This window comes from Phodopus roborovskii, unplaced genomic scaffold (genome assembly GCF_943737965.1).
Source record: "Phodopus roborovskii unplaced genomic scaffold, PHOROB, whole genome shotgun sequence".
Classification (NCBI taxonomy): Eukaryota; Metazoa; Chordata; class Mammalia; order Rodentia; family Cricetidae; genus Phodopus; species Phodopus roborovskii.
Genome location: NW_026126461.1, coordinates 1,320,495 through 1,347,416, shown reverse-complemented (window position 1 = coordinate 1,347,416; position 26,922 = coordinate 1,320,495). Strand labels below are relative to the sequence as shown.

The 26,922-nt window shown below is 40.8% G+C and overlaps 1 protein-coding gene across 2 annotated transcripts in view; it reads right to left on the bottom strand.

Annotated features, from left to right (window-relative positions):
* Gigyf2 (GRB10 interacting GYF protein 2) overlaps positions 1-15,414 on the bottom strand; it is a 115,860-nt gene extending 100,446 nt beyond the window's left edge. The window contains exon 1 of one of the 2 annotated variants that reach the window (XM_051190725.1): positions 15,269-15,414. The gene's annotated coding sequence lies outside the window, so the exon portion shown is untranslated. The remainder of the gene's footprint in view (positions 1-15,268) is intronic. The other variant, XM_051190726.1, reaches the window with a different exon arrangement.
* Between the last annotated feature and the right edge of the window lie 11,508 nt (positions 15,415-26,922).

Genomic DNA, 26,922 nt, shown 5'->3' with positions numbered 1-26,922 from the left:
ACAAGCTAGAATATTCTGGGATACATGAGACTGTGCCTCCGAAGAAAATGCAACATATATCCTCTATTTTGAAACATTCAGTAGAGCTGGACAAATTTCTAGCTTATATACAAATAAGTCATAATTTTATTTATAATCCTTTTTTAAAAGGATTTAGGTTTAATTATTTTATTTTTGTGTATGAATGTTTTGCCTGCATATGTATACCATAGGCATGCTTGGTGTCCAAGGAGTCAGAAGACAGGATCAGATCTCCTGGAACTGGAGTTACAGATGTTTATAAGCCACATGTAGGTGCTGAAAACTGAACTTGGCAAGAGCAACAGTGCTCTTAATCGCTGAGCCATCTGGTTTTTGATAGTTATATAATGTTTATAAAATATATAACTTCAAGTATTTTGGCTTTGTGAATGAACAGCACTTTAAACAATCTATATTATACTTTTAATACTGAACAGATTCCCAAAGTCAATTGCTTCTTTAAAATGTCTTATAAAACAATGATTCCTCTGTTTTGAGATAAGATCTCACCAAGTAGGCTAGCCTGGTCCAGAACTCATTAGTCTCTATCTTCTGTCTCTCATGTACTAGAATTACAGAAGTGTACGACCGAGATCATCTAAATACAGTGACATTAGAGAAGCCCATTTCAAGTTCTTTAGAATAAGTTTAACATTATATATAACACTCAATAAGGTTCCATACTGCCATTTTTATGTGATGAAGTGGAGGGTGGAGGCAATGTTCACCAAAGGTGTAGTATATGCTAGGCAGGTAGGTGCTCACTTCCAGTTTCACACTATTATTTTTAACTTCTCACTTATAACTTTAAATCAGCTAAATTTTGTAAGAAACAAGGATGAGGGAGAGGACTCACGACAGTAAAATGCCTTATGAATGGTAGGACCTCATTTCAAACTTTAGAATCCATATTTTAAAAGCCAGAAATTGTGGTGTATCCTGTTAATCTCCGTGCTTGGTAGGCAGGGGCAAACAGATCCCTGAGGTTCACTGCATACAGAGACAGACACAAAGGCAAGGATTTCATCCTATACTCAGATTCACAGTAGAAAGAATAGGGTAAACACTAGAAATCAATCTCTGACACATAAGCACACACACACACACACACAAATATGTAATAAATCCAAACAAATTTTATGAATATATTAAGGATTTTAGAAGAAAGACTGTTAACTTGGTGAAGAGTGCCTGTCTAACATGTGTTAGGAAACAAAAAAGGTGAAGAACATTACTGATCAGAACTACTATGGCATCCCAAAAGCTGGATAAACAACCACAAAGTCAACATGAACAAATCAGTTTCCCAAAAAGTTAAGGTCAGTGCTACTCATCTGCAAGTATCCAAAGTCTTAAGTGGGCTAATAGAGCTTAAAGATGGAAACTTTGTAAAATCTAAAGTGAAGGCAACATCTTTATTACAACAAGACAATAGTGTTCAAGTCAAAACTATTTATCAGATGCCTACCAAATGCCAATCCCTGATGGTTTCTGGGCTATCACTACATTCAAGATACTAAAGGAGCTGGTGATATGGCTCAATGGTTAAGAGCAATGACTGTTCTAGAAAACCTAGATTCAAATCCCAATACCCACATGGGTCACAACCATCTGTAACTCCAATGCCAAGAAGTCTTATACCATCTTCAGACTTCTGTGGGCACCAGCATGTACATGGTACACAGACACACATGAAGGCAAAACACCCATACACACAAAATAAATAAATATGTGTAAGTGTATATGTATGTATGTATGTGTTTAAAGAAACTCAATGGCTCTCAAGAAAAAAAACAAGAAATAGAACACAAGACTGAGAGAATGAGAGGCAAGGAAGGTTTAAAGAGTATAGTAACAACGACAACAGGAAATGAAGTCCCTACGCAAGAGAGCAACTGTGTTCAGACACTGAGCAATGCATACATCTCATCCTATAGCTACTGCATAAAGGACAAGCTACAGAGGGCTGCAATATTGACAACAGTTTATAATGAAATATACATAACCAAATGTCTTACATTTATTCAATAAGCAGATTTAACCCCTTAATATACATGTGACATTCTTAAGTTGTTGTTTTTTTTTTTTAAATCAGGACCAATCTATTATCACAGAACTAAAAGTTTTTAAAATAGAATACTAACCTAAGAGAATCCTTTTAACTTAAAAACATTAAACTATTTTTCTGAAAAGTACCTATGTTCATATGTTCAAAACAAGCAAATAAAACACACACATTGAAAGAAGCATAAATAATAGTTCTCAGAGGAGAACGTCTGGTTGTAGGGAATACCTAATACCTATTTCCCACTGGGCATGGTGGTACATCTACAACTGCAGCTCAGAAGGCTAACATAGGGGAGCATGGGTTTTGGGCCAACCTAGGGAAAACAGCAAAACTTTACTCCAAAAATAATTAAACAAAGCATTTGCTATTAGTATATCTCTTATACTGTCCTGTCACAAATATTTTCAAATGAACTTTAAACTAATAAAGTCCTATCTAATCACTAATAAAAAAGAAAATACAAAGGCATACATCACTATCACCCAGCATTTAAACAATTTTTAAGATAGCAAATCTTCAAAGTTTATGGGACCTCTGTTTTTCCTTTACTTTGCACTTTTTCTGATCTCCAATAAAAGTTATCTATTTTGGAAGAAAGGAACACTTTGACTGATCATTTTAAACTCCAAACTGAAGAAGGTGAAAGCCATTTTTCATATCAGAAGGAGCATTATCACTAACTGAAGGGACAGGATGTCCCTCTCCCAAGTTCTTCTAGTCTCTTACATCTTTTCCAGTAGGCCCAACTTCTACAGAATAACATCCATGTACAGAAATATTTAAGGTAAGGTTCAGTTTTCTACAGGAAGTGTACAAAATATTTTCTTAGGCACAACATAAAAACCTAATGGAGTAAGATAACATTATCTGATAGCAGCTAACCAGATTGATTACCTGAGTATGTTAAAGATAAAGACTATAATAACAATTCCTAGTAAAGATTCTAGCCTAGCAAAAGCAACTGAGTAAAAACAAGCATGATAAGGACTAAGGGGAAGTCATAGAATAGACTACACCCTACACACTGTTAAAAGACCATACATGTGTATATCCAAAACTACTGATGTTTACTTTTGTTTTGAAATTGTATGTGTTTACCTGTTTGGGGAAGGGGGCAGCATGCCAGTCCCAGGAACTGAACTCAGGTTATTAGACTTGGTGACAATCATCCTTATCTGTTAAGTGTGTGTGTGTGTGTGCGTGTGTGTAGCAAGACAGTACCTACCCCATGTTCTTTAAGTGAGATAGGAAGCACAAATAAAAGCTAGAGAGATCCTGGCCTCCATATGGATGGTTATGAGCACAACCCCCACAGATATACCATCACATGCATGCAACCACATACACACAAAAACATACTGAGTTTCAAGACAGCCAGGGCTATTTCACAGAGAAATCCTGCCTCGAAAAACCAAATATAAATAGACAGATATTAAGAGTTCTGCTATAATTTAAGTGGTACTCAAACGTTTCAAATATTTAAAATTAAAACAAGCTGGGTCTGATGCATGCATCTCTAATCTCAGGGATCAGAAGGATGAGACAAAAGGATTGCAAATTAAAGGCTAGTCTGGGCTACATATCCAAATTCCAGACTTACACACACAAAAAGACACAAACAAAGAAAAAAAGAAAGACTAGCTGAATAATCCAAGCATTCAGAGAATGGATCAGAATCACATACACACATACATATATACATACATGCATACATACATATATATAATAAAAATAATAAAATACATGTATCACCATGCATGTGGGGATCACAGGAATGAATGCCTCAGGTGTTGCTCCTCTGGCACCACATTTTGAAATGGGATCTCTTTCAGGCCTGAAGCTTAAAGGAAGCTACTGGGCTAGTTGGCCAGCATTAGAGGATTACACTCCTGGCCTTTTTCTAACATGAGTTCTGGAAACCAAACTCATTACTCAGCACATAAGCAGCAGGTTTCACCTCAGTCTTCAAAAAGGTTAATTTTTATTATTTGTGCGTGTGTGTGTGTGTGTGTGTGTACAGACACATGCATACCTTGGGCACATGTGTAGAGGTCAGAGGGCAAACTGCAGGAGCTGGTTCTCCCCCTCCACCATGTGAATCCCTGGGAATGAACTCAGGCTTAGCCATAGGCACTCTTACCTGCTAAGCTATCTCACCAGCCCCCTCCCCAAAACGTTGATTTTTTTTTTAATTAAACTTATTTAGAATAAGTGCTCTCAAAAAATATTTAATTTAAAAATCAGTTCCTTAAGAAGGAATACAAGTGACATTACAGACTATGTGTGCACGTGTGCATGTGTGTTAAAAAAAAGACATAGAGGTCATAAATTTTTAGGGGAGGAGGTATGTGGGAAGGGTTGAAGGAAAGGGGAAGAAGGAAAAAAAAGCAGAAGAAATAATTACAATGGACAAATTCATTGAGATAATCATCAAGAGTGACAGAGTGAGCTCTTTTTTCTTTTTTTAAATACAGGGTCTCACTATGCCTCAACTAACCTGGAACTCACTTTGTACATCAGGCTAGCCTTGAACTAAGAGATCCATCTGCCTCTTCTACCTCCTAAATGTTCTCATAGTACTATACATACAAATTGCATATTCTACTCTGCAATCTTCCTAAAAACCCACAACCCCAATCAAATCATAAGTAAAATACCAAACGCTAAAACAGTGACATTCTACAAACACACCTGACCAGCACTAAACTCATCAGGGACATCAAAAACAAAGGAAGCAGTCAGAGTCAAAGCAGAAAGATATAGACTAAATGGTATCACAAATGTTGTCTTCCAACAAAAAAACACTAGGTAAAACTAAACAGGAAAAGAATAAATGATAAAGTTTTTAACAAGGTATCAATATTGGCTTACTAACTATAATACTGTATCATAGAAACAGTGATATCAACTTGGGAGAAATCCCTATATGATCTTCCCAATTTTCTGTAAATCTATAACTTTTAAAGCCTATCATAAAAACAAAGGAAATTAGGGCTATAACTTTAAAAGTTAACTCTCTTGTATTTAATTCTTGCTTTTTGGTTTATATAGTTTTTGTTTTTTTTTTTTTTTGGTGGTGGTGTTAGGAATGGAATTCAAAATCTTGGCATGCCAGACCCTACCACTAAGCTAAATCTCAAGCCATTTTTTAACATTTAAAAATAAAGTATGATTAACATTAACACATTCCCTCCCCTTCAACAGTCTTAACCAGAGGCAGAAGATTGCTATAAATTCAAGGCCAACCGAGGCCACACATCAAGTTCCAGACAAGACTGAACTATTAACTACTATTAAGTAAATAAATAAAAGTTCCTCAATCACACTAGCCACATCTCCAAGCTCAATAAACATACTTGTGTATACCTACTGTACTGATTCATAGTGACTAAAGGATAGTCCATCACAGCCCAAGTTCTGTTGAACAGTGCTGGAGACTATTTTTAAAGAAATTATAACTGATCATAACTTCCACAACTCTGTACTTACTCAGCCCTAAACCTTCAATGAAGGTTCTAGGTTACAACCTGTGATAATAGCCATATTTAGATTGTATAAGGCCCTAGATTCAATCCCTAGCAACAATAAAATTTTAACAGCAACAATATATATATTACAATTCAAACAATTTTAAGTCATTTTTAAGAACTTAGTGTATAAGGCTAGTAATAGAGCTTAGTTGGCAGAGTTTACCTATCATGGGTGAAACCCTGGGTTCAATTCCTAGCACCACACAGTAACTAATACACTCAGAAGGTGGAAATACAAGGTTCAGAAGTTCAAGGCCAGCCTGTAATACATACGAACCTATCTCAAAAAGAGGGGGCCAACAAAATTCTGGTAAATGTGCAAATTATAACAATGAATATTAGTAATGTCAAAATTATTTCCACCATAGTACTGTTAAATATTTGCCTTTTACTCTGTGTCAGCACTTGTACTAATAACCATGCAATGAGGGGTACTATCACTGAAATTATGACAACATTCAAGTTAGTAACAACAAACTACACTAGCAGCCACCAGTCTAGTCTTCACTGACAGTAGCATGTATCATAAAAGAGGGAACTGGCACCTTTTTTAAAGAATGCCTTATTTAATAAATCAGAAAAAAAAACTATCATGTATGTGTTTTAATTAATCTGTTTGATGAAACAGGAAATAAACATAAAGCACTAACTTCTGCAAACCAGTATCATTAAGAAAGACACAACTACTCAGAGTTATGAGATCAACTAAACTTCTTTTTTGTCCCTCAAGGAAAATTTTATTGTTGTTTTATTTTTCTTTCTTTTTTTTTTTCTTCCCTTAGATAGGGTTTCTCTGTGAAACAATCCTGGCTGTTCTTGAACTCACAGAAATCCGCCTGCCTCTGCCTCTGCCTCTGCCTCTGCCTCTGCCTCTGCCTCTGCCTCTGCCTCTGCCTCTGCCTCTGGAGTACTGGGATTAAAGGCATGTGCCACCACCACCTGGCTAAAGATTATTTTAATTTGAAAAATAAAACAGCTAACAGACAAATATGGTTATCAGATTGGGTCATTTTTTCAAAGAGAACCAAGGATAATTACTACAAGAGAAACAACTGAGAGATTTTGTTGGGTTCTTCAGTGATGTTTGAATTTGAAAGTAAAGAGCTCCTGCTACAGTTTGAATACATCCCCCAAAATTCATGTGCTGGAAATTTCCAACACAACAGTCACAAGATGTGATTAAGAGGGTTCTGCTCTCATGAATAGCTTAATGTCATTAACCAGGGATGTGGTTAGTCATCACTAATGTGGGTCACTATAAAAGCAAGTTTAAACCTCTCCCTCTTCCCCTTGCTCTCTCTCTTTAGCCTCCTACCATGGGATGATACAGCCTAAATAAAAGCCTAAGCAGATACTGGTACCATATTCTTGGCCTTCCCAGGCCAAAACAAAAGCCAAAAGAATTGGGATACACACCTGAGTATTCTATTACTGCAGCAGAAATCAGACTAAGGCAGGTCTTAAGATCAAAAGGGATTGGAGATGAATGGGGTAATGGTAAAGTGCTTGCCTAGCATGTCCAAAGCCCTAAATTTAATCCCCAGCACTGCAAAATTAGAATATTTCTCAGAGAAAAAGGAAAACATAATAAACGTAAAACAAGACAGTGGTGGTGGCACATGCCTTTAATCCCAGCACTTTGGAGGCAGAAGCAAGCAGATCTCTGTAAGATCCAGGGCAGCCTGGTCTACAGAGTGAGGTCCAGGACAGGCTCCAGCGCTACACAGAGAAATCCTGTCTTGGGTGGGGAGGGGGGAAGATGACAACTAAAAAACAAAGCAAACAAAAACAAATAGCCAGACATGATGACACACATCTGTAATCTCAGTACTCAAAAGGCAGGAGGAGCTCTGGAGTTCAAGACAGTGTGTCCTACACAATTGAGTTCCAGGCCAGCCAGGGCTACATAGCATGACTCTGCCTCAAAAATTTAACTAAAACTCACAAACGCACAAGCTCATACACACATGCGTGCCTTGGAAAACTTATCAGGAGACATAAAAGATCAATGTGCCCTAATAATCAAACTTTCTCAGGTTGGAGAATTGGCTCAGAAATTAATGAGTACTGGATGCTCTTCCAAAGGATTTAATTCCCAGCACCCACATGGCTGCTCGAAACCAAGTTTCAAGGGATTTCCAACAGCCTCTTCTGGCCTCTTTGAGCACTGCATTCACACAGTACACAGAAATACATGCAGGCAAAACATTTATATGCCCATTAAATAAATAAGTCTTAAAAAAGATTTAACTTCTCCAAAACTGACAGACTTCAGATTCTGAAACGGTTGGCTGAGGCTGTCTGAACACCTCTCTCATTGAACTGTAAGCCTCAGGACAGGGCAGTAAGGTTCCAACTACCACAGAGCTAGCTCAGCACCTAGCACAAAGCAAACATTTTAAGAACTAACTGAGTTGGGGACTGGAGAGATCGCTCAGTAGTTAAGAACACCAATTGCTCTTAAAGAGAATCAGGGTTCAATTCCCAACACCCACATAAGTGATGGGAGATGTCATTCTGTAAATATGTTTCCCTTATTAGTTAATGAATAAAACACTGTTGGCCAATAGGAAAGCAAGATAGGCGGGACTAGGAGACTAGGAGAGAGGAAGAAGTAAGGAGGAGATTCAACATGGAGGACAGAGAGAGCAGAACTCCGGACCCTCTCTCCGGTAAGCCAAGACCACATGGAAACATTTGATTAATAAAAATGAGTTAATACTTAAGACATTGCTAGCCAATAAGAATGCTAGTAACAGGCCAACAACATTATATCTAATACAGCATCTCTGTGTGTTATTTGGGGCTGGCGCGGCTGTGGGACGAGTCGGGTGGAAAAACCCACTCTAACACACATAGTGGTTTTCAGCCACCTACAATTACTGTTCCAGAAGACTGAATACCCTCTTCTAACCTCCACAAGGACCAGGTGCATTTGCACATGTGCGCATGCACATACACAGAGACATACATGCAAGGCAAAACATTCATAAAATAAAAGTAAATAAAGATGTAAAATTAAAAAAATAAAGAATTTGCTAAATTAAGAAATGATTGTGGGGCACACCTTTAGTCCCAGCACTCAGGAAGCAGAGGCAAGCAGATCTCTGTGAGCTTGAGACCAACCTGGTCTACAGAGCTAGTTCCAGGACAGGTTCCAAAGCCACAAGAAATCCTTATCTCGAAAAACCAGAAAAGGGAAGAAAAAAAAAAAAAAAAGGAATGGGGGGGGGGGGTGTGAAGCCAGGCGTTGGTGGTGCACGCCTTTAAACCCAGTGCTAGGGTGGCAGAGGCACTGGATCTCTTGAGTTTAAGGTCAGCCTGGTCTACAAAGCTATACAGAGAAACCCTGTCTTGAAAAATAGAAAGAAAGGGAGGGAAGGAGACAGAGAGAGAGGGAGAGAGGGAGGGAGGAGAGCCACAAATGGGGGGGGGGGCTTCAAAATAGTTTAGTAGGGAAAGATGCCTGCCACCAAACCTGATGACCAGAGTTCATTCCCTAGGACACAAGCGGTGGGAGAGAATCAGCTCTCAAGTTGTCCTCTGTCCTGCTACATATACATCCACAAACATAAATGTACGGGGGGGGGGGGGAGGGGAGTTAAAAAAAATTCAAAGGTCCCAGAACCCAATACACACCTATTCAAAACTTAGAAAGGTGGAATTTTTAAAAATGGACACAGTAGTAAACTAATGGGAGGTGAAGCAGGAGAATTACAAGTTTGAGGCTAGACTGGGTTATACAGCAATTTTCAACATGTCCTGGGATACATAGTATGACCTAATTTTCAAAAAAAGAATACTTTAAATAATGGTACATGGGGCTGGAGAGGTGGCTCAATGGCTAGAAGTACCTGTTGCTCTTGTAGAAAACTCAGATTATGTTCCCAATACCCACATAGCAGCTCACCACTGTACTCCAGATCCAGTGGCTCCAATGTCCTATTCTGACTCCCTCAGGTACCAGGCATGTGTGTTGTGCACATACATACATACAAATATTCATACACATAAAAATAAAAACAAATCTAAAATAGAATCTTTCTTTTCTTTTTGTTTTTGTTTTTTTTGTTTTTTGTTTTTGTTTTTGTTTTTCAAGACAATATTTCTTTGTGTAACAACAGCCCTAGCTGTCCTGGAATTCACTCTGTAGAGCAGGCTAGCCTCAAACTCACTGAGATCCGCCTGCTTCTGCCTCCCAAGTGCTGGGATTAAAGGCGTGTGACACCATTGCCTGGCCTAAAATAAAATCTTAAATGGTGCTACATGCTTGTAATCTAAGCTTTAAGGAAAAATATGCCAGAAGACCTCCTCAAGCTCAAACACTGGATAAAACTCTAGGCTGGAGAAATGTCTTAGTAACTTAGAGAACTTACTGCTCTTACAAAGGACAAGGGTTTAGATCCCAGAACCAACATCATGGTTCAGCTTCAGGGAATCTAACCTCTTCTTCTGAACTCAGGCACCAGGCACATAAGTGCTGTACATACATATATGCAGGCAAAACACTTAAAACACATAATCCTTGAAAGAAAGACAGACAGATGGAGAGATGGAGGGAGAGAGGGAGGGAGGGAGGGAGGGAAACACTAAAGTTCTAAAAATTACATAAAAGTTTGGAGTTAAGATTTACCTGTTTACATAGTAATAACAATCATAAAAGATCATAAAACCTATCATTCATTGAATGACTACTTCATGTCAGGAACTGCTTACATTTTAGATTAGTCCTCACAACTTCCATGGAATATACTTTATAGTTAGGAAAATAAGGTTCCAACTGGTTAACTTGTCTAAGAATCCCTATGAGGGATTTTCTTGATTATTTGAAGCAGGAAGACCCACCCTAAATGTGTGGTGTCTTCTGGTGACAGTCCACATAAAGAACATGGAAGAAGGGAACTCTGCTTTCTGCCTGCTTGCCCACACTCTCGCTGGCAAGTTCATCTATCCTGCAGGGGCAGCATCCCTTCAGACATCAGAATCGACTTCTTCAGGGTTCCAATGCAGATTGAAGATCAGCAGTTCTCCAGGAATCCTTCCAGCCTCCAGGGCCAGACTGGGACTGCTGAGACATCCAGCCTTGTGCACTGACAATTAGATTCCCAGCTTCAGAGACAGCCATTGCTGGACCACATTCTGTGAGCCAATCAACAAATTCCCTCTAAATACATATTCATTCTGTCAGTTCTGTTCCTTTAGAAAACCCTACCTAATACACCTTCCAATCTCCTTGCAATTTTTAGAGTAATTTTTTTCCTCCTTTACTCACTATTTCTCATTATTGTTCTATTACTAACTCCCACCCCTTTTCCATTGCCATAGTAGGCCCTCTTTTAAGGAAGAACATGTTCTTTGACAGGGTTTCTCTGTGTAATAGTCCTAGCTGTCCTGGAACTTACTGTGTAGACCAGGCTGGCCTCAAACTCACTGAGATCCACCTGCCTCTGCCTCCTAAGTATTGGGATTAAAGGCATTCGACACCACTGCCCAGCTGGGAAGAGCATGTTCTTAACACTCAGATACAGGAGCATAAAGGGCTTCCAAAAAGTTGTCAGTTTCCAAAACATAAATTAAGGTTCCCTGACCACTGCTTTTACAGGATAGCTTTGCATCCACTTACGCAATGGCCCTGGTTTGAGCAATGATCCAACAACTGCCAATCAGATGATATCGAGAGTCCTTGGACTTACCTACCTCTTTCACATCTATGCTATGATGTAGCAATCAGTAAGTCCCAAGACAATACTATTGTCAGTTAACTGTTGATCTCTACAACCTAAAGACCAAATGCTGAAGAGACTAGAGATCCTAAGACTTCCTCCAGGCCCAGAATAACTTGAATACAAAAAAACTTAATCTCAAAAGAACAAGCTAACCATTAAAGATGACTTTAATAAAAGGTATCATTAATATTACCAACATTTCCCCTACTGCCTTAAATATTTCTTTTTGTACTCCTTTTGATGAAAGGATAAAAATTTATCATTCTAGAGCTAGTTGTGAGGGCACATGCCTTCAAGCCCAACTGAGGAAGGCATAGGCAGATAGACCTCTATGAGTTCGAGGTCAGCCTGGTCTACAAAGTGAGTTCTAAGTTAGCCAAAGGTACACAGCCAGACCTTGTCTCAAAAAAAAAAGGAAAAGAAAATCATCCTAAGAAAAATGTGGGGGGGGGGGATGTCCATCAACATGGCCATGTCCCTTGATAATATTTACCTCCAGACCATGTTTTCCAAACAGGGATACCCAGGGACTATCAAAAGCTTTACCCAGAAAGTGGAGGTCTTTGGAAAACTCACAAAACTCTGCATGTCTTAACTTAATACCCAGAGGTTAAAAAACATTATTTGAGACAATTCTTCTACCTTAAAAATAAATGAAGCTATTGTTAACTAAAAGACTTTGGACTAGAGAGATGGCTATGTCAGTTAAGCACTTGCTACGCATGCACACCTAACTAGATCTTCAGCACCCACAGAAAAAGTCAGATAGTGAATGCACCTGTAATATGCCAATCTAGTCAAATTGGTAAGCTCCAGGTTCAGTGAAATCCTATCTCAAAAAAAAAAAAAAAACAACAATAGAAAACAATTGAGAAAGCTACTCAATGTCAGCCTCTGGCATCCACACGCACATAAACACATATGTACACACCAAAACATCTTCAGTCAGGGAAAAAAAGTAGAAGTAGTCAGTTGCCATTAGACACCACTACTTCAGATCTGTCAACCATTGCTATATAGATGTATCACTTTTATTAGTAATCCCTAGGCTTTACATCAAAAAATCTAGATATATGGACTGCTGCCACACTTAAAATCACGAGTTCAAACCCTGAGTCCACATAATGGAAAAAGAGAACCAACTGCTAAAAGTGGTCCTCTCCTCTACCTACATGCATACACGCACACACAGTGATACACACACTAAATGTAAAAAAGGGGTTTTTTTTAATCTGTGTGTGTGTGTGTACGTGCCAATATAATAATTTTGTTTGTTTGTTTGTTTGTTTGTTTTTTGGAGACAGGATCTCACTATGTAGCCCTGGATGTCCTGGAACTCACTCTGTAGAGCAGGCTGGCCTCCAACTCAGAGACTGAACTGCTTCTGCCTCCAAAGTGTGCACCACTTCAAAATATTCCACTGAGAAAAGTAGCTGGGCATGGTAGCACACACCTTTAATCTAGCACTCTGAAGGCTGAGGCAGGCGGATCTCTGTGAGTTCAAGGTCACCCTGGTCTACAGAGCAAGTTCAAGGATAGGCTCCAAAGCTACACAAAGAAACCCTCTCAAAAAACAAACAAACAAAAAGTAGTTATAAATCATCAAGATATATACAAGCAAAAATTTAGGTGCTCTTATAAATATATTTTAATATAAGAGTACATGTCATCCACACACATTTAAGTTGCCATAAATTGGGTGTGGTGGCACATGCCTGTTAATTTCAACATTTGTGAGCAAAGGCAAGAGGATCACTCATGAGCCCCAGGACAGTATGCAATTCTCCTAGTGAGTTCAAGGCCAGTAGGGCTATATCATTAGAGCCTGTCTTCAAAAACTAACAATGCAGGGAATCAAAGGCTATAAAGTTTCCAATGGCTCACAACTGTAACAGCACTTGGGAGGTAGAGTCAGGAGGACTGAAGTTCAAAGCCAGTCTCTATCGCGGTTAAATAAGGATCAGGATAAACAAATAGGCCGAATAGATGTTTATTCAGGGAGAAATAACTTACAACCTAGACAGATGAACACCAGGAAATTCAACCCGATCCTCACCTGTCTGAGTCACGCCAGCAAGAGAGCTTTTCCTGGCTCTCCCTGACTTCCTTCCACAGGTCACTTCCGCCCATGGCTCCACCCCCCAATGGGCGTGGTCAGTGCCACAGAAGGACTATCTCACTACAAGTCTCAGCTACATAGCAAATTTGAGGCCAGCCTCAGCTACATGAGACTCTACCCCCAAATGAAGTTTAAAACCAAGTATGGTAGTAGAGGCAGAGAAAGGGGGGTTGTAAATTCAAAGCTAGCCTGGTTATACTGTGAGACCCTGTCTCACACAGACACAAACACATACAGAATGTACTTAAGGAGCAAAGGATGTAACTCAGTAATAAATTATGTGCTCAGAGGCATACCCTATGCCCTGGATTAGATTCCTAACACCACACTAAAAACAACAAATTTACTTCTGAATTTCCTAATAATTCCAAAGTACAGAAACACATAATTTCCAAAGTTTATACTATGTTACTCATCTTCCCCAACAGCCAAGTCTCTATTACTACTCTCTATTCTTATTTCTTTTCTTTGTTTTTGGTAGATAAGGGTCTCGCTACATAATCCTGATTGGCCTGGTACTACACGATCCTCTGTTAATAACATGAGGATCATGCATAAATTCTGAACCCTCAGATCCTATTGAGTTGCTTAATACTATGAAAAGTATCAACAATTAAAATTTATAAAAAACAACCAATGATGAATTTTTCCACAAACCAAAGTTACCTGTTTAAACCTTTATCCTGAGCTTCCCCACGCTCAAATCTAGAACTTTTATTAAAAGACTCAATTGGTGCTAGCAAGATAGCTCGGCCAGAAAAGGTATTTTGTTGCCAAGCCTGAGGACTTGGGTTCAATGATCCCTAGACACAGTATGATAGTATGGTCAACAGAAAGAAACAATAATGAAATTTTTCCTCTAACCTCCACAAGTACCATGGCATTCACTCCCACACACATACTCACATACATATACAACATACAAAATGTAATTTTTTAACTAAAAACATTTTAATGAACTAGAAGGTTCCAATACTATGGCATGGTGAGAATTACTGGGCCTCATTCTCCAAAATAGATGCAATAAGTTACATCTTCAAAACATCGAAGTTAAAAACTAAAATGCAAAATTTGTTCTATAATGCTAGAACAGAAAAATGTCTAAAAGTTTCCACTGGAGTCTACCCTAGAAGAGCTACCATTATACATTCTCTGAGATCTACCTGGTAGCACAGGCCTTTAATTCCAGCACTTGGGAGGCAGAGGTAGGGAGTTCTCAGTGAGTTCAGGTCAGCCTGGTCTATAGAGCAGGTTCTAGGACAGGCAGACATACACAAAGACGCACTATCTCAAAAAAAAAAAAAAAGAGAGAGAGAGAGAGAGAGAGAGAGAGAGAGAGAGAGATCTACCAGTAGTCTTTTTTCCAGACAGGGTTTCTCTGTGTAACAGCCCTAGCCATCCTGGAACTAGCTCTATAGAGCAGGCTGGCCTGGAACTCACAGAACCCCTCCTGCCTCTGCCTCCCGAGGATTAAAGGCGTACACCATTGCCGCCGCCACTTGGTACCACCACCTGGCAAAATCTACCACTAGTCTCAAAGGCAAATAAAGTACTTTCAGCTCACTATATTTGTTCTTTTAGAGCCCAACCCTTGCCACAACTAAATGAAAACAAAATTGAATGGGATCCATTGTATTTCCTTCATAGGAGCTAAGACCTTGAGCTAGTTATCACTGTGCTTATAGTACTAGAACTCTGTGACCCCAGGAATGAAGCAGTCATTTTCTTCTACTTATCTGCTGAAGTATCAAAGGCCTGACTAGAGAAGCACAACTAAGAGAACAAATAAAAACAGGGTACTTACAACCAGCTGGGAGAAAAGTACACTCTACTCCCAAATGCTTCCCAATTTCTGGTTCAAGTCCCTCATGAGGCAACAACTCTTGGGTTCTTTGAAAATACCTTGGCCTCTCAGCACATGTGCCCTCAAAACATTGCTCTTCCTGCTGCTTGTCATCAAAAAAAAAAAAACATTACAACAGTTTAAAACATAAACTCACACTATGAAGAGTCCAGAAAGTTATGTTTCTGGCTCATAAAGTTTCTTCTCACTATCTATAACCTCAAAAGAAATAATGGAAAAAAAAAAAAAAACCTGAAACCTAAAAAGCAAAAGTCAACTCTGCTTGGGAGCTATAAATAAAGGCCAGTGGTAGAATGCTTACCTAGTATACACAAGGCCCTGGGGGATAGGGGAATACTGGCATAAATCTTCAACTTAGTGCTTCTCTTCAAACTTACCTGGTCAAAAGCTCTGCTATCTCTCACTACAGGAGGTTTCAGCAAACGTTTTCAGGTCTTTTTAACACTGTAAATAATAAAAAGTATTTAGGTCAAAAACCTAGCAATCTCACTAAACTTTAAAAAAGCAAGTTTTTCTCATGCATATATTTTACAGGAAATAGATTCCAACCCTGATTAAAATACTAAGAACATCTGGTAAATCAGACTCCCTGCCCAGTACGTAGCACATGCCTGGAGTACTCAGGAGGCTGAGGGAAAGAGCATTACTTGAGCACGAGGATTCAAGACCTGGACAGTAAAACAAGACTGACTCAGAAAACAACAACAAAGTCAATAACAAACCAGACTCCATCACATCTGAGAACTTCACGAGTTCTACAAGTGATGGAAAAGTACAATCTCCTAAGTACAAAAGTCCTAAGTAGTTTCAGAGACAAAGACCAGTTGGGGACTCAAGGGAAGTGGCTAACTTGGGGTTTCCACTCAAACTGCTTTACAATCAGTAGTACTGACCTATATAGCACATCTTATGGAAGCGAAGGAAAAAAGCAGCAGCAGCACAACTGTGATGTGATTCCTGTGCAAAGAATCCAAGCCCTGGAGACCGGACTTTCATCAAACGTCCAACAAGTAAAGCCTTCAGTGTGTCTTCAACTGCTAAACCCCAATCTGCTTGTTTTTGAGACAGAGTCTCAACTGTGTAGTCCTAGAAAATTTATAGAAACCCACCTACTCTGCCTCCCAAGTGCCAGTGTTAAAAACATCTATCACTGTGGCCTGACCTGTAGCCTGCTTTTAATGCTGTGTTGGGACAGAACCTTAAAACCCAAAAGTGGCTCCGTAGTTATAAAAAGTGTTCTAAAGCACAAGTTTGAGCAGTTTCTTAGCTAAAATCAAATGATGAGGAGAATGCTGCTAAAAAAAAGATCAGGCATGGTGTTACATACCTGCAATCCCAACACTTAGGAGGCAGAGACAAGAGGGTCATAGCACTGAGGTTTGCCTGTCCCACAGTTTGCCTCAAAGGGGGAGAGAGATGGCCCAGTGCTTAAGAGCACTGGCTGCTTTTCCAGAGGACCCAGGTTGAATTCCCAGCATCCACATGTCAACTTACAACCATCTCCAATATCCTCTACTGGCCTCTGCAGGCACCAGGCATGTACATGGTACATAGAAATACATGCAATCAAACCAACCCTACACCTAAAATTAAAATATAGTAACTTTTTTAAAGTAAGTTGACAAGTTTATTAACTTTGAGAAAACCCACTCCACTTTTAATTCTGCAAAAAGTAAGACATGTTACAATGTCTAAAGTTCACCCAACGATAGCCTTAGAAATCTATATTTAAGATTCTTATTTATTCTATTTTATTTATCTATTTAGTATTTACAAAGTGTGTGTGGTGGTGGTAAGAGGTACCTGAGGAGGCCAGAAAGAGTGCCTAAGCTCCCTGGAGCTGGCAGCTGTGAGCTGCTGCATTTGGGTACTGGCTGACCCCAGTCCTCATAAAGTGCTCTTAGCTGTTGAGCCATACTTCATCCCCATAAACTCTGTATTTTTTAAAGGGGGAAGGAATAGGGAATAGAAATAGATTACTCAACAAACTTTACTACAGACTTAACTCAAAAACATAAACTCCAACATTATCTCCTAAGCTTAAGTTAAAAAAACATTTTAGCAAAAAACGGTAGTTGTGTTCTTACTATGGAGCGGTAACTTTGAAAGTTTTGTTTTCTTGTTTGACGAGACAGTCTTTCATGTAGCCCAGGCTGGCCTTCAACTATGTAGTACAGGATGACCTTGAATGGCTGATTGGAATAATTCTTATAAAATTAAGTTTGGTGACCTAAAGGAATATTCTTTTCGTTTCACATTTCTTTCCTTCTGACCTCACACAAAATTAAAGGCAAGTCAACAATGGTATCATTTTATATTCCTATGAAATCAATGTATTTCTCATTCATATGAGAACAGGATAAAATTAAAAATAATAATCTAGCCAGGAATATTAAGTTCTGGGGCGGAAGGAAGGAAGAAAGGAAGAAGGAAGGAAGGAAGGAAATCTAATTCAATGAAGAGTACTTCCCTGGCATGCATGAGGCTCTGAGTTTGATTTCCAGCACTCCATGCTGAGAGCACAGGCTAGTAACCCTATAACTCTGGTGGAGGCAGGAGGATCAAGAGATTCAAGGTCACCCTCAGCTACAAGTTCAAGGCTGACTTGGTCTACATGGCCTTCTGCTTGAGGGGGACAAGGAAAGGAGCACAGGGAAGACTATGAAACAGTTCAGTATGTATGGACACTTGCCCTGAAGCCTGATGACCTCAGTTCCAATTCCATTGGCCTGTATGTTGGATGGGAAGAGCTAATACCACAAAGTGGTCTTCTGACCTCCACAGATAAAACTCACAAATATTTTTTTTAAACAAAAGAAAGTAACCTTACAACATAAAAAATTTATTTATATTTTAGAGACAAAGTGCTTCAGGGCATCAAAAGTCAATGTCAACTCTATAACATCACTAGAAAACACTAACAAGGGGGCCACCAAGATGGCTCAGGGAGTAAAGACACTTGCTGCCAAGCCGAATAACCTAAGTTTAATTCCTGCAACCCTCATAGTGATAGGAGAAAAACAACTTCCGCAAGTTGTCCACTGACCTCCACAGGTACTCAATGGCATGCACACACACACATACATACATACACACACACACACACACACACACACACACACACACACACACACAGAGACAGTAATTTTTTAAATGCTAATGAGGGTCAAGGGGAAATTTTTTTAAAAAAAGTTCCAATTTGCACAAGAATGAACAAGCAACATTAAGAAAATTCAAACTACTGAAGGTAAATGGGACATTTAACTTGCCTCTAATTTATGTAGATTAACACCAACATAAATTGAAGATTCAACCTATGAGACTGGTCCAACTATAGAACAAAACAGAAAGTATATTAAATTTAGTAAGCAGAGACTAATGAAGAACTGAAAAACAAAAAACTGTTTTTTAAATGGCACAAACCATAGCTCTTTCAGAAAAGTCAGGAATAAAATGTATGTTTCCACCTAAAAATGTCTTCCCAGATAACAGTTACTCCCAACTTATCTTCCCTTGTGAAGGTCAACCAAAAGAAAATACATGTACAGAGTATTAAAATGCAGAGTCATGATATCAAATAAACTGATATGACATCAGAGAGATCATAGTTTGGAAACGTCATTTCAAAAATTCAGCAAGGGAACACAATGTAGATGTAGTCAGTTAAAACAGCATCTCATAGCTTGCATCACTGTGTCCTCCTTAGCTGCACAGCTCCATTCATACTCTGACCTTGCAATCCCTGTATCTTCATACATTAATTTTCATACAGGCAATTCATCAGCCAAAAAAAGCTTCAAAAGTCAAAATACTAAATTTATCAGGTAAGTGAAAATGAAAGATTATTAAGTCAGCCATTTATAAAAATAAGCTCAAAAGCCCTCAGGAAAAAAAATTTCCCCAGTCTATTAAGCATATCAATTTGAGAACCAGTCTGAAAAAGGGAAAAACAGAAAACACAGCAAAATCATGTCAGGAATACCCACAGGTATTATGGGAGAGGGTCCCTGAGCCAGTTAAAAACAGGAAGGGCTATACAGAATTACAAGACATTCTTTACTAATCAATTATGAATAAGTTGAGTTAATACATTGATTCATTTGATTATATTCCTTAATTACTAGTGTCCAAGGGTGCAAGTCCTCATTTCCCTACACTTGCAAATATTCTAAAACTTCCAATTCTTTTTTTGTTGTTTTCTTTTGTTTTAGCTGTACTGAGGACTGCACCTTGTCATCAGGCATGCTAGCTAGGCAAGTGGTCTACCAGTGAGATTTATTCCTAGCTTTTTTGAATTTTGGTGTCTCACAAATTACCAGTCTGAGCTTGCAGTGCTCCTACTTCAGTCAGTCAAGAAGCTGGGTCTTTAAAGACCATGCCTTTTGAAAAGTATTTCTAGGCAACCTAACACCAATTACATCTTTGAAAAACCTTACTTTTAAAATAATTCACTAGAATTCCCTACATATATGAACACTGAGTTTTCCAAATTTAAGGGAGGGAAGGACGGACATAGGCTCAAGTCTATAGAATCCAATTTGGCTTTTCCATGGAGCTCAGCACTTGGGAGGCTGAAGCAGGAGAATAGCAAATTTGAAGCCAGCCTGGGTTACACAGACACAAAGACAGGCAGACAGGCAGTCAGTCAGATAGTCAGTGAGTCAGTCAGTCACTATGGAAAAGAAGCAGAATAGCAAGTTTGAGACCAGCCTGGGTTACACACAGACACACACCAACACAGAGCCACAAGGGAAAAAAAGAGATTCCAGAACATTGAATGATCCATCTCATTTTCCTACCAAAAGAGGTGTGTAGACACATTGCTATCAGTTTCTTCCTCACTCAAGTCTCTCCAGACTGGACAACCTCATGCTCTTCAAAGTAAGACCTTGATAGGTCCTGCCTAAGTTTGTCTTTGTCTCAGGGTCTTTGCCCTTTGCCTCTTAGGCTGAAGCATCCTGCCTTCTACCTATCAGGTGTTTCCTCAAATTTACCTGTAAAGCCTCCTCAGGTGACTAAACTAAAAAGTTAACCCTTCCCACAACTATTACCCTGTGTCCCTATCTCATCTTTTCCAGTCTCAATTACTCCTACATTATATAGATGGTCCCCACACAGACCTGACTTTAAGATTTTCCACTTTACTATGATATAAAAACAGCATGGGCTCAGTGGAAATCATTCTTCAAATTTTGATTTCTTCCTGAGTTAGTAATGTGTGGTACAATACTCCCTGGCATTGCTGACTAGGAACAGAGAGCCACAAAATCAAAATCCAGCCATACAATTACGAGGAGGAAATAGTCAAGATTCTACAGGAGGCTTTGCTGGTAAGATGGGCAGCAGGCTGATTGTATTAAATGCATTTTCAGCTTCAAATATTTTCAACTTTCTATCAGTGTACATCAGGAAGCACTTTTGTATTTTTTCTTGTATTTAAATATCTAAGAGCTCCACAGAAGCAAAAATTGTTCTCAGCATACAACACTAGTAAGTACTTGAAGTTGCCCAAAAATATAGTCCCTTCTTCCCAAGTCACAAAACCCTAAAGTCCTTGTCAAGTACCAAAAAGGTACTTTCCTTTCTAGAAAATCACTAATATCTGTTATCTTTCCAGATTCGTGTGACAACTAAATGTTTTTCTAGTCTCTTCTAATGTGACAATAAAGTACATATCCCAGCTTAAGCAATTCAAATGCTGCTACACTAGGAAAACATCATAAAGTGAGGACGAAGTGTGTGTTCTAACTAAAATGGACAACTGCTGTCGGTCAGAGCCACAAAATTAAAAGGATAAAAATTAATGTACAAAAAGGATGATAAAGTTTTATCATCTGGGAAGTCACTGTTACTAAACAAGAGAAACTACGGAAGACTATAGTCCCTGAATACAACACTCTGAGCCAAAACTACCTATAATCCAAGGTATATGGTAGGAAGCCATCACGGACTAAGTCCCTTCATTTCTTAAGTTATGTTGGACTACTTACCTTCCTAATAGAGCCACTAGGTGTGTTTAAGTGCTTTGACTTTCAAGAAAATGGGAGGGGAGACAATGCTAGATAAATGCAAAGCAAGTTACTGCTTCCCAAACGCGGTCACACAACCTGCTTCGTTCATACCCTCCCTTCCCTGCTCACTTGACTTGATAATTCACCTACAAAACTCCAGTGTTCAAGAGTGCTTCGTGGGAAACTGCTTGCCCATTTCAACCCGGGGTGAACGCTCTGGTGCCCGGAGCTGCCCGGGGCTCTGCTTTCCCAAGCCTCTCAGTCCCAGGATCAGATCATGACTCCACCTCGCCTGGGGCCTGCTCCAGACCAGTTCCCCGGCCGTGGAAGCAGTCTTCCCCAGTCCAGATGCTCGGTGGGGAAGGCAAGGGCGCACCTCCCCGGGGCAGGTGCGGGCAGGAGAGCCGGCAGGAGCAGCTGTCGGCTGGCAGCAGCTGTTAGCCGGGGCACCCCGAGGCTGCGCGGGCGGCCGGCCCCGAGGAGCGGGCAGCGGAAGGCGAGCCCTCCGGCCTGACACTGCCCACCCCGCCTCCCGCCTCCTCTCCTCGGCTTCCCCCCGCGGTGCCACGGGGGCGAAGGCGGGGGGCTGCCCTCGGCCGGGACGTGCCCTGGCCCGCAGCGGCCCTCGCACTGGAGGAGGCTCCTGCCGACCCCGCACCTGCCCTGTCCACACGTCTGACGCCCCCAGCCGGCCGCAGCCGCTGCCGGGCAGCCTGAAGTGTGTCCATGCGGCCAGCTCGGGCCGGAACGGGGGGTGGGGGACGCAACGGTGGGCGCCAGGCCACGGCGGCTCGGGCCGCCGCAGCGGGGCCTGGGCGCGGGATGGCCGCGGGCAGGGGAGACACACCGAGTCACTGGTTACCTGCGGTCCGGGACAGGAGTCTCTCAGAACCCAAGTCAATCCTCAGCCTCAACAACACAAGATGGCCGACACGTCGCCACGCACGTCACGTGACCCCGCGCGGCGCCCCGCCCCCTGGCCCGCCTTCATCCCCGCCTCGCTCCCTCCCTGCACTCCAGCTTCCCACGACATCTTTCCCTTCCTCTGCGGACCGCCCCTCCGGTCGGGCACGCCCCTTCCCGAGACCCGGATGCAGGGCTGGGAGCGGGCGGAGCAGCGGCTGCGCAGGCGCACACTGGGGCCTTTGGCTGAAGCTCCAATCCGCCTTAGAGTTGAGCTGGTGTCCATCTAGAGTTGCAAGCCGCCCAGCCAGAGGCCCTCACTCGCTTCCAGTGCACCCAATCCAGTGCCCGTTTGCAGTAGAGAAATCAAATCACTCAGGAGCTGGTTTTCCAAGCTACAACTTTTCCATAGCTTTTAGTCTAGCATTGTCCTGCCAGTTTGTCCATCATGGAGCAAATGGTGAGGCTGAAATTCAAAGCATTTTCCCTTCTGGTAGAAGTGGAAATTCATTTTAAAGTGTTGGAATGTGACAGCTGGAAAGGGTTTTAAAGTTCTCACTTCCTCTCATTACATGCGGGCCTTTATATTCCTGTACTCACGTTTTAGGGTTGCTAGATAACGGATAGGAAACCCAGCAATACAGAAGATAGGAAATTATCCGCTGTCTTTCTGGAACTCATATTTACCTGGACATACTATACTTCTAGTTGCTAAACCTGCTACAGCTACCATCTCAAGTCATCACGCCCTTGGTCCTGGCGCCATTAGTCCTTCGTTGTCCCTCGATCCCTCCTTTAGTGCTTGGGATCAACCCAGGGCTTTACACCAACAGTGAACTACATCCCCAGCCCTCTTAACATAGTTCTTCCCACCAACTTTTTCTATTCTTTTTGTTTTTTAGCAAATATACTCAAATGGCTTTATCTTAAAATTAAATGTTGAAATCTGGAGCTTCAGAGCTCAATGATAGAATATATATAGCCTGTTGGGAGCCCTGGATTCAATACTTGGAAACATACACACAGGCCAACCTCCCTCTCTGACTCCTTCCTTGAGTCTGGATTCCCTTTCAAAGTCTAACTATGTAAAAGGTCATTAAATTCAGAAGAGTAGTGATTAATGTTGACTGTCAATTTGATGGGATTTGGAGTCATCATGGAAACAAATCTCTGGGCAAATTTGTGAGAAACTACCTAGATTATGTTAATTGATACGGGAAAACCCACAGTAGGTAAGGTGGGAAATACCATTGAATGGGCTGGGGTCCTGAACTGAATAAAAAGGAGAAAGCAAGCTGTACAGAAGCATTCATAACTCAGCTTCCTAACCTTGGATGCAATGTGACTGGCCACATCAGTCTCCTGTCATCATGACTCCCCAGCCAAGGTGGACCATACTCTAATTGTGAACCAAAATAAACCTCTCTCTCTCTCTCTCTCTCTCTCTCTGTGTGTGTGTGTGTGTGTGTGTGTGTGTGTGTGTGTGTGTGTGGTTTTTCAAGACAGGTTTTTTCTGTGTAAACCAGGCTGGCCTCAAACTCACAGAAATCTGACTTCCTCTGCCCCCCCAGTGCTGGGACTAAAGATGTGAGCCACCACAGCCTACTAGCCCTTTATCTCTTAAGCAAAAATTTTCATGGTATTTTGTCACAGCAATAGGGAAGGCAACTCATACAAGGGTCAAGAACAAAGGAAAGGGGAAATATGGGTGACGGAGGATAGCATTTAGCAACATGGCAGTCTGAAGGGTCCACTAGAGAGTGGTATTACTACCAGCTTCCAGATGATGCTAATCCTGCTGAGCAAGGGTATGGCTTTCTCACTTGGAAAGAGATTTATAGTTGTGTGATATATTAGTTTGACTTCATCAGAAAGTGCCAACCTTTTTCAGAGTACCTCAACCATATGTTCCCTTCCTAACATATAAGCTTACAGAAAGCAAGAACCAAATCTAAGGACTGATGATGGTGATGCTGTTGGTGATAAAAGCCAGCGAAACCTCATGTTTTCATTCATAGCACATACAGGCATTCACACCTGTCATTGTCCTGACACACAGTAAATGATTAACAAATACCATACAATCGGTTACCCGTTATGTAATTCTCAAGAAGGGCACATCCCTTTCCTTATTTCAGTCACTCTATCTCTCTGATGTGTCACCAAAGACTTGTTTTTAAAGAACAGTGCAGACATCACTTCTCAGCCTTTTGGCTAAGACCAAGTGTACAACAGTATATGGATGTGTGTCTAGTTAGGAAACATAACAGCTTCCACTCTACTGTGTCATTGCTAGAAACAAGACATTGGTAGTATAAAATCACTTCCAAATGAGAGTGGAGTTGAGTGGTTTGATCCAAAGTGGGTATAATTTGTAATGAACTTGGACTCAGCATTTGTGACAGTTTATATTTTTCTAAATGGCTCTTTTTCCCGCTGTTTGAATGGCAGGCAGGACCTTTCCTGTCTTTCCCTGCCCCTTCTCTTCCGTCCTGTCTCTGTGTCTCTTTACCTCTTTTCTCTTTCCTTCCCTTATTTTTCTACCCCCCCAATGAAACTTCCAATATGAAAGGAAAAATGGCCTTGATTATATCTTCCATTCAATATATTCTTCTAGAACCTTCCCTGCCCTTTCTAGAAGAGTCAACTTCCTTTTCTTTGGGTCCCTACATGGATGGGGTAGTAGATGTAAAATGGCAGACTCCCCAGTGCTGGATGGGGGGTGGTAACACAGCTTCATCCTGTTTGCCTAAACAGTCTCTTTTGAAGCAAAGCTGTCACTAAGTCCAAATGTCGTGTGACTGCCTGCTCTAGTTTCAGTTTTGTTTATGATAAAACAACTAACCAAGCTGGGTAGTGGTGGTGCACTCCTTTAATCCCAGCACTAGAGGCAGGTGGATCTCTGAGTTCAAGGACAGCCAGGGCTACACAGAGAAACCCTGTTGGGGCAAGGAGGGGAAGAGGAGACCCTAACCAAAAACAACTCAGGGACTTGTTTGGCATACACTTCCAGGTCACTTTCATTGAAGGAAGTCATGGTAGGAATTTAAGCAGGAACTACAGGTAGAAGCAATGGAAAGGTTGCCTTGCTGGCCTGTTCTTAGATAGCATTTGTTTGTTTGTTTGTTTGTTTGTTTGATTGATTTTCAAGACAGGGTTTCTCTGCAATGCTTTGGAGCCTAGCTCTGCAAGACCAGGCTGGACTCAAACTCACAGAGATCCACCTGCCTCTGCCTCCCAAGTGCTGGGACCAAGGGTGTGCACCACAACACCTTAGTATTCTTATACGACCTGAAACTGCCTGCCCAGGGAATTCTGCTGCCTACAGTAGGCCAGGCCCTTTTACATCAATTAGCAATCACTCTTCAACAGGCCCACAGGCCAATCTAATTTAGGAAATTCATCAGATGACTCCAGGCTATATCAAACTGAAAATGAAGGCTAATTACAACACTGCCTTGAGTTTAAACCACAATAAAAAGCCTGTATGTGTAGCTTCTTCTTCAACAGCACCAACTGAAGTCTCAGTCCACAGCCAGACTTCTGAGTGGAAAAAGCCATTAAAAGAATCTGTCCCTGCCAGGCAGGTCATCCCAGGGCATCTAAGCCCAAGACATGAAGGAGAGACAAGCACCTTCACACCACTTTGTCTGAATTCCTGATCCATTGAATCCATCAGCATAAGAAAATAAACTTTTGAAGCTATTATGTCTTAGAGTAATTTATTCACAGCAACAGAGTCTGGAACATCATGATTATGGATTGTGTCTTCCAAAAAAAGGTATGCTGACATCCTAACCCCCAAGTACCTCAGAATATGACTTTATCCAAAGGTTACTCAAGATAAAATGAGATGAGTTGGGGCACGCCCTAATCTAATATGGCAGGTGCCCTTATAAAAATGGAGAAATAAAAGTAGGCCTAAAATCTCTACACTTAGAGGTTGAGGCAGGAGGACCACTGTGAGTTGGAAGTGAGCCTCTTTTCTTTAAAAAGTTACCAAGCTTCAGTATTTTCTTACAGCAATGGAAAATGAACCAACAAAGGACTCTGAGAGGGATGGCCTAGAAAACAAAGGGAAGACACAGGGAAGACTGTCTGAAAGTAACAAACCAGAGAAGTCAGGAGACAACAAGAGAGGCCATAGAGATGATAACTGTGGAAATAATTCCAATGTTACATTTTACAAAAGCAGACTCTTACTATAAAACTCCCAGGACATTTAAAATTCTTTTCCAACCTTTGAATGCCCAAGAAAATTAAGTCATAACAAGTCTTGAAAAAAAGATGCATTATTTCACTTAATGCTGCATGATGTGTCCCCAAATATTACCTGTTCTCTCAATCTTTAACATTGTCTTACTTCAGGTTTTATTGCTATGAAGAGACACCACGACCACAGCAGCTCTGATACAGAAAACATTTAATTGGGGTACCTGACAGTTTCAGAGGTTCAGTCCATTATCATCATTTTGGGAGCATGGCAGTGTGCTGACTACGTCTTGGCTTGCAGAGACCAGGGAATTGACTGAGACACTGGATGGTATCCTGAACATAGGAAACCTTAAAACCTACCCCCACCATGACATACTTTCTCCAACAAGGCCATGCCCTCGCCAAGAAACCCACACCTCCTAAAAGTGCCATAAGTGCCATAATGCCTATGAGATTATGGGGACC